The sequence below is a fragment of the Mangifera indica genome, chromosome 6, assembly GCF_011075055.1.
Source record: "Mangifera indica cultivar Alphonso chromosome 6, CATAS_Mindica_2.1, whole genome shotgun sequence".
NCBI lineage: Eukaryota > Viridiplantae > Streptophyta > Magnoliopsida > Sapindales > Anacardiaceae > Mangifera > Mangifera indica.
In genome coordinates this window covers 15,727,098-15,738,277 of record NC_058142.1, presented here as the reverse complement: position 1 = coordinate 15,738,277, position 11,180 = coordinate 15,727,098, and positions in this window count along the sequence as shown.

Below are 11,180 nucleotides of genomic sequence, written 5' to 3'. Positions count from 1 at the left end.
AAATTATAAATCTGGACCTGCAGTCCTGAATATCATGAATCTGGATCTAAAATCCTGAATATCATTCGTAACTCGAAGTTTACAAACTTATAAATTTGTGACCTGAAGTCATAAATATTATTTGTAACCTGAAGCTTACAAAACCAATAATCTGGACCGGAAGTCCTGATATTATTTAAATATTTATTTTTATTGTATTCCATTTATTTGAATATTTATTATTCGCATATTTATTTATTTGAATCTTTATTTTTATTTATATCCGATTTACAACCTGAAGTTTGTAAAATCGTGAGAAAATCATATATATGGGCCCGAAGTCCCGAGTTTTACGATTTACAACTTGAAGTTTGTAAAATCATGAGAATACATGTTTATGGGCCGGAAGTCCCCAGTTTCATCAAAGTCTTTATTTTAATAATGATATCACCTTTGCAACCTGAAGTTTGCATAAAGTGTGAAAAATATGGACTTGAAGTCCAAAACATACTCAGAATACGTATTATAATATTCTGAAAACTAATTACAAAACCAGAAGTTTTGTATATATGGGATAATATATGGACCTGAAGCTTTCAAAATTAATCTCAATATTTCTCCTACAAAATCAGCTGTTTTGTAAATATGAAATAATATTTGAACCTGAAGTTTCAAAAATTAACTCATATATATTGTCTACAAAACCAGAAGTTTTGTAAATATGACAATAATTAAACCTGAAGTTCCTAAAATTAGATGGATAATATTAAATGGGTTTTTTACATGAGTCTCCACCTAGAATTTGTGAGCCTTGAAAAACTAACTAAATAAAATATCCCAGAAGAACAAATACAAGGCTATTATCTTTTGGCATCATATCCCTGAAGGATTACAAGTCGAAATATGAATACAATGACTCTATATTTAGTATAACTCTGTAATATTCAGAATCTTTTCCTGAATGTGGAAGATAAAATATTCTCCACATTTTATTTTTGCTCTTGTAGTAGCAATATCAGAAAAGAAAATTCTGAATTAATATTTTCTCGTTATATATCGTTCCCTGAAGTGAACGCAACTACCAGAAGTAGTTATTATGAGTATGAAATGCCCAAAATTTTTATAATTAAATCCATCATATATATTTATTTTGGAGTCATGCATATTATTTTATATTTTATTGTCATGTTCTCTTCCTTTCAATATTTTGTGTACGTTATAACTAACGTAATTTTTAAATGAAAGGAAATGGACTCCAAAATTGAAGCGTTGACTTCAAAAGCTGATGTGGGAGACATATGTTTGGTGGATAGTGCAACAACGCACACAATTCTTAAAGTAAAGAAATTTTTCTTATCTTTAGCATTAATTGAAGCTAAAGTAACCACCATATCAGGATCAATTGATCTGATAGAAGGCTCCGAAAGAGCCATAATTATGTTAAACAATGGGACCAAATTAAGCATCAATGATGCATTATATTCAAGTAGATCTAGAAGAAATCTACTAAGTTTTAAAGATATAAGAAAAAATGGTTATCATCTTGAAACCATGAGTGAAAATGGTGCAGAATTCATCTGTATAACTAGTAATGCCTCCGGAAGAAGGCTTATACTAGAAAAATTGTATGTTTTATCATCTGGATTGTATTATACAACCATAAAGGCAATTGAGACCTACGCAGTATCGAACCAGAAGTTCGTTGATCCAAAAGCATTTATGTTTTGGCATGATCGTTTAGGCCACCCAGGATCTACAATGATATGTAGGATTGTTGAAAATTCACATGGGCATACATTACAGAATCATAAAATTTTATTGTCTAGTGAACAATTCTGCACCGCCTGTTCTCAAGGCAAATTAGTAATAAGACCATCCCCCTCCAAAATTGGAGGTGAATCCCCATCGTTTCTGTAAAGGATTCAAAGGGATATATGTGGACCCATTCACCCACCAAGTGGGCCATTTCGTTATTTTATGGTCTTAATTGATGCATCTGCACGATGGTCTCATGTTTGTTTATTGCCTATTCGAAATGTTGCATTTGCTAAACTGTTAGCACAAATTATCAAATTAAAGGCACATTTCGCAGATTATTCGATCAAGTCAATACGGCTAGATAATGCTGGTGAATTTACATCCAAAACATTTGATGATTATTGCATGTCTACTGGAATTGAGGTTGAACATCCAGTCCCGCATGTCCACACACAGAATGGATTAGTTGAGTCTCTTATCAAACGACTTCAGGTAATTGCACGTACTTTATTATTAAAAAGTCAATTACCTACTTCTATGTGGGGATATGTTATATTACATGCTGCAGCGTTAATTCGCTTGCGACCTTCTTCTTATCATCAATATTCTCCCCTACAATTGGTTCTTGGTTACCAACCTAATGTATCTCATTTGAGAATATTTGGTTGTACTGTATATGTCCCTATTGCGTCCCCTCAACGCACAAAAATGGGACCCCAACGTCGTTTGGGAATATATGTTGGATATAATTCACCATCCATTATTAGGTACCTGGAACCATTAACAGGTGATCTTTTTACTGCATGATTTATAGATTGTCACTTTGATGAGACAACTTTCCCATCTTTAGGGGAAAAGAAAATGCCTCCTGAAGTTAGGCATGAACTTACTTGGTATGTACCTACCATGTCTCATTTAGATCCTCGCACATCCCAAAGTGAAACTGAAGTGCAAAGGATAGTGCGATTACAAATTATTGCCAACCAAATGTCTAATGCATTTGTTGATACAGCAAAAGTGACAAGATCACATGTTCCAGCTGCTAATACACCAGCAAGAATCAATGTGACTGTTGAACAGTCCATTCAAGCCGTGACTGATCCATCTACCTCAAGCCAGAAGCGTGATAGACCTGTTGGATCAAAGGACACTGTTCCTCGAAAAAGAAAGGCAAATAATCAAACAAATATTCCTCCAGAAGAGGTTATGGTCCCTGAAGAGACACAAACCCCTGAAGTTGCACAAGCCCTTGAAGCGGCACAAGCCCCTGAAGCGGCACAAACCCCTGAAATGGTACAAAATCCTAAAGAACAGGAAAATGAGAATATTGAAATATCTTTAAATTATGTTCATACACAAGAAATGTGGAATCGTGAAACAATTATAATTGATGACATATTCTCATTTGCAGTAGCTACTGAAATTCTAAATGATGATTTTGAACCACGTACTGTGGCTGAGTGCAAACAAAGACATGATTGGCCTAAATGGGAAGAAGCAATTCAAACAGAATTAGTTTCTCTAGCAAAACGTCAAGTGTTTGGGCCTGTAGTTCCAACACCTGAAGACGTACAACCCGTTGGATATAAATGGGTTTTTGTGAGAAAACGAAATGAGAAAAATGAAATTGCTAGATATAAAGTCAGGCTTGTAGCCCAAGGCTTTTCCCAAAGGCCCGGTATAGACTTTGATGAAACATATGCACCTGTAATGGATATAATCACATTCAGATATTTAATCAGTTTAACAGTCTCTGAAGGACTGGATATGCGTCTAATGGATGTAGTTACTACTTATTTGTATGGAAATTTAGACGCTGAAATTTATATGAAACTCCCTGAAGGATACAAATTGCCTGAAGCAAAAAGGGTTAATTCAAGAGGCTTGTACTCAATTAAATTACAACGATCATTGTACGGATTAAAACAATCTGGACGTATGTGGTACAATCGCCTCAGTGAATATTTGAAAAAAGAGGGCTATGTGAATGACCCGATATGCCCATGTGTCTTTATCAAAAGGTCAGAATCGGGATTTGTTATTGTAGCAGTTTATGTTGATGACATGAATTTAATTGGGACTCCTGAAGAGCTCTCAAAAACTGCTGAATATCTGAAAAAAAAAAATTTGAAATGAAGGATTTGGGGAAAACAAAATATTGTCTCGGCCTGCAGATCGAGCACAATTCAAATGGAATACTTATCCATCAATCAGCGTATATTGAAAAATTATTAAAACGTTTTAATATGGATAAGGCTTATCCTTTGAGCACCCCAATGGTTGTTCGATCTCTTGATCTAAAAAAGGATCCATTTCGTCCTAAAGAAGAAGATGAAAAGATACTTGGTCCTGAAGTACCATATCTTAATGTCATTGGAGCCTTATTATATTTGGCCCAATGCACGAGACCGGATATATCCTTCGCAGTTAATTTATTGGCCCGATTTAGCTCTGCACCAACCCGTCGTCACTGGAACGGAATCAAATATATACTCCGTTACCTATGTGGGACTAGAGATTTGGGATTATTCTATTCTGCCAAATCCCCTAAAAATCCTAGTTTGGTTGGATATGCAGATGCTGGTTATCTTTCTAACCCCCATAAGGCCCGTTCACAAACGGGATATGTTTTCACTTATAATGACACAACTATATCATGGCGCTCCACCAAGCAGACCTTGGTTGCAACTTCTTCAAATCATTCAGAAATTTTAGCTCTCCATGAAGCCAGCTGAGAATGTATATGGTTACGGTCTGTCATCCATCATATTCAGAATGCATGCAGTCTTCCTTCTACAATAAACACTCCTTCCATATTATATGAAGACAATGCAGCATGTATAGCCCAAATTAGAGGTGGGTACATCAAAGGAGACAGAACCAAACATATCTCACCGAAGTTCTTTTACACTTATGAGCTCCAGCAGAGTAAAAAGATTGATGTCAAGCAAATCAGATCCAGTGAGAATCTTGCAGATTTGTTCACTAATACACTACCGACATCAACATTTGAGAAGTTAGTGTATAACATCGGTATGCGGCGGCTCAACAAGCAACCAAGTTAATCCTACTACAAAGAGGGGGAGCGTTCATCAAGGGGAGCATTCATCAGGCAAAATTTTGAAGGTTATCCAATATTGGACAAAAGGTGCACTGTATTTTTCCTTCACTAGGTTTTGTTCCACTGGGTTTTCCTAGTAAGGTTTTTAACGAGGCAGTTTAAGCATGTCCAACGCCAACTTACAGAACATTTAATAATTATGTTCCTTTGCTTTGGTTTTTATCCCACTGGGTTTTTCCTTAGCAAAGTTAATATAATTATCTGTAAGTGGTGGAAATCCAAAGGGGAGTGTTGCAGATGGTGGATTTTTCCACCCCCATATTATTGACTTTGGCCAAAAGGCAATGGGAATGCATTAAATTAGCTTGGAAAATTGGCTTGGAGAATTGGCTATGTTTACAGCCATATTTGTTGACTAATGGGGCAGCCAAATGTCTATAAATACTGCCCCCTTACTCTTCATGAGATATATAAATTTTCTCTTCTCTTTTCTTCATCCGGAAATCAATTGTTTCAATTGCTTTTGCTCTTCCTCTCTTTTCTTCTCCATTCTTCTTGAATCATTTATCTTTGTATACTTGTGTATTAAATTTATAACAGAGGGGAAATAATCTCCCGTTTTAATAGATATTTCTATTTCTACATAATTATTAGGATAAAATTGTATATTATTTTCTAAACAGTTTTAATCGATTTTTCTGTTTCCACCTAATTGTCAGGATAATAATAGTTTATTTTATTTTCATAGCAGGTAAAAAGGGAGTAAAAGTTGGTGAATACTCACTACCATTCCAAAGGTTTTTCTAATCTTATATATGGAGAATACTCACATTTACTTAAAAATCCAACACTCATTTCGCCCTAAATTATTTGTAAAATATTATTTCAATTTATTAGGCAGTGCTGCGGATGTCCCAATATTCAAAAGTGATGTTGATATAAGGCCAAAAGCTATTGCCCACCCATGGTTTGCTCAAGTGACAAATTTCTACTCTATAAGTTTTAAAAAGCTAAATTTTCATCAGTTATCCATAGGATTTCATTCAGCGAAAGAGTTTAAAAGTCATTTTGTTTAGTTTTATATTCTATTTTTCCTTTTCAAAATGATATATATTAAGGAGTAAACGAATAATTTTTGAAAAAGTATGGGGTGTCTTGAAAATTTTTAAAATTTCAACATGTTCCGTAGTAGTTTTAAAAATGACAATAAGACCCTCAAAGAACTTAATAAAACATAATATTTTAAAGTTGATTAGAATTTTTATATATTTTAAGGGTTTAAATGACAAATCTTTAAATAAGTAAGGATATATTAGTAATTGAACATTTATATTAGGTGTCAATGGCAATTTTATAAATTCAATAAAAGAGTAAAATAATAATTTCTTAGCAAGTTCAACATAATTCACAAATGAAAAATAAATGACGAGTGAAAATTTAATTTTTTGAAACTTAAAAAGTAAGAAATTGGTTTTCATTAAACCGTGCGTGAAAATTAGTCATTTGGCCTTGATATAATTATATGTCCCCATTAAAGTGTTATTATTATTACATAGAAAAAATTTTCAATTAGGAGTCTTAATAAATTTTTATGAGGACCACGCATATACACCGCTAGATATTTATACACCGTTTTAGTTCAATACAATCATTCCCATGTTAAATATGTATGGTCTTACCTACATTTATGTTGATATACCAACAAAGGGTGACCAAATTACATGTTAGGAATTAGAACCATAGGATACCTAATTGTTGCTTTTGATTCCTAGTCAATTCTAATTCCTGTCTTGAATAGATAGAAATATGATAAGATTTGTGCTGTAATATAGTGGAATTAGGTTTTAAATCCAAGATTGATTCTTCTCAATAGGGAACCAAAACTACCCTGTATTTTCATTTATCTCCATCCAACTTATATTATTTCCAAAAGCATCCAAGCATAAAATGACCTTTTTTTAAGCACAAAACAATGTCATTTTGATGTTGGTGATATCCCTAAAATCGTGAAGATTTTCCCTGACCCTCATTTCGTTTCCTCATATTGTGAACCCAAATAACAAACAAAATTTTCATCAGCATCGATTTTCATCAACTCCTTGGTCGAAAATCTTCTAAAAATTTTGATTATATATTCCTAGAGTTTTCATGGAATCTTCCTGATTGCATACATCTTTATCACAACTTGGTGATGAGCTATTGTAGAAACTCACATAATGGAACATTGAGAATGAAGCTCGAGAAAGAGAAACAAACTACAAGATAAGGAATTTTGAAGTGCGTTTGAAGAGATTTGAATATGAGGCATGCAATGTTCAGAGAGTATGCATGGAGTCGTGTAAAATTCTTTGTTGACCATTTGTTGTCTATGTAGAGTTTCCGAATTTTGTGTTTGATCTGAAGGTGAATTCTGCCAACTAGGTTTTAAACCATGACCGTTGAAGATTCAAAGTAATTTAGGGGGAAATCTAACACCATTGATGATACTCTTGGACTTCTAACGAAGAATGAGATGTGTGTATTAGAGATATTGTGTTAAGTTTTTGTGTTGGAATCAATGTAATAGTGAATCAGTATTGATTTATATTTATTTACTTCTCCGTCTCATATTAGAGAGTAACTATTAGTTGACAATGAAGGTTTTAGGTAAGAATCAAAACCTATTCAGAATTAACAATTTGGATTTCGATTACAAATTGACCTTTCTCGGTTTCAATTACTATTCTTATCATTTCTTTTTATCTTTTTTTTTTTACAACACATCCACAAATTTATCTCTAATTTTGACTAGAAAATGATTTCATTCGTCTTTGTCCATTTCTTTAGTCGTCCACAGCTTCTTCAGAGTGGTCGGCATGGGAAGATGAGTGGAAAACACTAACTATTTATCAATACAAAAGAAGTGGCCAGAAAAGAGAAAAAAACCTAAGGAGAAATCGTAGTTTTTCAAATTAAGAATATCACTTATGGCAGTTCCACTATATGGATCTCCACTTCTATTCCACAAAAAAGTCCCTACTTTTTCACCCTATCGCTCGAATGTTGAATTCAATGCCCTCACTGCTCACAACACCATGCATGCATATTGAAGTTGATTAAAATTTTGTCAAATATGTTAAAGCTTGATTTGAGATAGACATGTTTGTCTATCTGATGACACTATTCATTGTTTCGATGATACTATTTACCCTAGTTTGCAACAATATTGTTCACTTTACTAACAGTCTTCCATTGATATTATATACTATTTCAAAAAAGCTCAAACTCAAGCTAGGACTATGAATTCTATTTAAGATTGAGCCAACCTCAAACTCGGCTTAGTTTAGATCAAATTCACCAAATGGTAAAGGGAGCTGGGGTCAAGAAGGGTCAATTAACCTTTCTTGTCTTTTTAAAAAAGTCCATAAGTTTTTATTTAAGTGCAATTGCACCCTTTATATTATATGTACAATGTTGCACTATAAAATGTATTTTCAATTTGAACAAGTAAACAAGTAGGGCTATATTTGGGCTAAGTTTGTTGAAATTCAAAAATGAGTTCAAGGCGAAAGAGCCCAAAACAAGCTTGATTCAAGTGAATTCAAGCTTGAGTTTGAGCCTACGAGTTAAAAATTTTCTATTTCAAACTTGAGGGGTGATCATCTCATCAAGCTCATAAGCCTAAAAAAATTTGATATGAATCGATTTAAATGACATTTTTTTTATCAATACATATCAAAACAATGTTGTTTTAGTCATTTTTTGTTGAGTTACAATAAAAAATCAAACTCAAAGCTCAACTCAACTCAAACTTGAGCCAAACTCGAGTTTGACTCCCTTCAGGCGAGTCTAGCTAGAACAACTTTTACAAGAGCTCGACTACCCTCAAACCAAGCCAAGCTTGAGCTTAGGCAAGCTCAAGTTCGACTCAAGTCAAGTCGAACCCTATACTTCTAGGTTATCTTGATTTAGGGTTCCATATGATAGAAAACTTCAACAATTATTTAACATTATTAAACATAAACCCAATTTGAGTATAATCGAGTCAAAGCTTAGGGTTAGATTCAAATCTAATCCGAAGCCATAATATTTAACTCGAATTTAAATTGAAGCTCGTTTGAGTTTATATATAATGTCTAATTCGAACAATATTAATGAATGGATAAATGAAACGAGTCAACTTATTTAAGTTAACTTGATATTGATCCATTTCTACAACAAATCATCCTTTTAGAATTTGGATTGAATTAGTTCATTTGATCCAATCAAAAACCTATCCAAAATCAGATTCATTTAAGACAAAATTAACTCGTGGTTGAACCGCTATGAATAAGATATATATATGACAATATTTATACACGTGAAGATGAAGAAAAAATAAAAAATAGGCAGAACTTAAGCTTGGTACCGACACATATGCGAAATGATAAATACATATAAATATTGAAACACAGAAAGAAATGAAGTATAAAATACAAAGAAATTAAGAAGAAGAAGACAGTACCTTCACTGGGATCAGTAGTGGCATTATTTGTTTGAGCAGTGGATTTCTGGACTATAAAAGAAGCTATGAAGAAGCAAATACATAAAAGACAATGGTGAAATCCTGAAGAAGAAAGCAGCTGCAGCTTCGTTCTGGAACTCATGATATTCATTCGGTTTACAGGAGAATAATGAAGAAATGATGGATCTCGACTCACTTGTATACACAGGTGAGAGTGGGACTGAAGTGGGTTAAAGGTGAAAGAATAAAACGTACTGGAATAATTTTAATTATTAATATATAGACTACATGTCAGCTCATAGATAATTAATATCTATAATGACTCTTACAATCTATTTAATATTAAATAATAATTTTTTATTGTCATAGAACCACTTCTCATAATCACGGTAATTACAATCAAAATGCAACCATTCTCCTACCACATCGGCAAGATTACATAATGATGGTAACATCCATCAAGCTACATAATTTTATACTATATGTATAATACAAAATTATATATACAAATTGAAATAATAATATCTAATTGATTGATTTTAAAATAAAATAAATAAATATTTATATCATTCAATTACAAATGTCATATAAGTTCGTGCATAGAAGTTTATAATATTTTTTTTAAATATATAATTTTATTTATTTTGAGTAATATAAGTTTTAGTTTAAAATGTATATAAAGGTATAATCTAAACTCACTTTTGGTTTCGATTGTTGAATGGTCATATAAAGATGACAAGTCAACACCATTTGAAGAGCCCACCCCGGTGGAAACGATAAGGCATGTGGAAGATGACAAGTCAACTGATGTAGACACCAACGTGTGCATTCATGTATATGTGGAAAATCTTCATATGCTCATCCCATCTAGACGCCGGCCAATAAACAAGAGTCTACTTCCACGTAGACGATATTAGCTTAGTGATTTAAAGAGAGTAGCGATATTACAATGTCAGAAGGCATAGATGCTAGTATAGGATATACTAGAAGTGTCTCTCCCATTGTCCTAAATTTATACTAATGGAGTTACGATTACATATGTGTCTAAATAAGTAAATTAAAAAAATAAAATTATACGTATAAATAAATTATACAAATTGAAATAATAATTTATGATTGAGTAATCTAATTGTTTATTTTTTCTCACATTTCAAAATCATTTAATTAAATATTATCACATATATGTAAATTTGTATAATTTACATGTATATTATTACTCATAGAGAATTCACACACACAAAATCAGCATGCAAAGATCTATGCTAGTGCAATGAAAGATTCCACTTTTCTATTTAGAATTTTATTTTATTGTTGGTAGATGAAAGATGTTTTCACATTGTATTTGTATTTAGAGATAAGTTATATATATATATATATATCACTACCATTCCAAAGGTTTTTCTAATCTTATATATGGAGAATACTCACATTTATTTAAAAATCCAACACTCATTTCGCCCTAAATTGTTTGTAAAATATTATTTCAATCTATTAGGCAGTGCTGCGGATGTCCCAATATTCAAAAGTGAAGTTGATATAAGGCCAAAAACTATTGCCCACCCATGGTTTGCTCAAGTGACAAATTTCTACTATGTAAGTTTGAAAAAGCTATAATTTCACCAGTTATCCATAGGATTTCATTCAGTGAAAGAGTTTAAAAGTCATTTTGTTTAGTTTTCTATTCTATTTTTTCTTTTCAAAACAATATATATTAAGAAGTAAACTATAATTTTTGAAAAAGTATGGGGTGTCTTAAAAATTTTTTAAATTTCAACGTATTCCATAGTAGTTTTAAAAATGACAATAAGACCCTCAAAGAACTTAACAAAACATAACATTTTAAAGTTGATTAGAATTTTTATATATTTTAAGGGTTTAAATGATAAATCTTTAAATAAG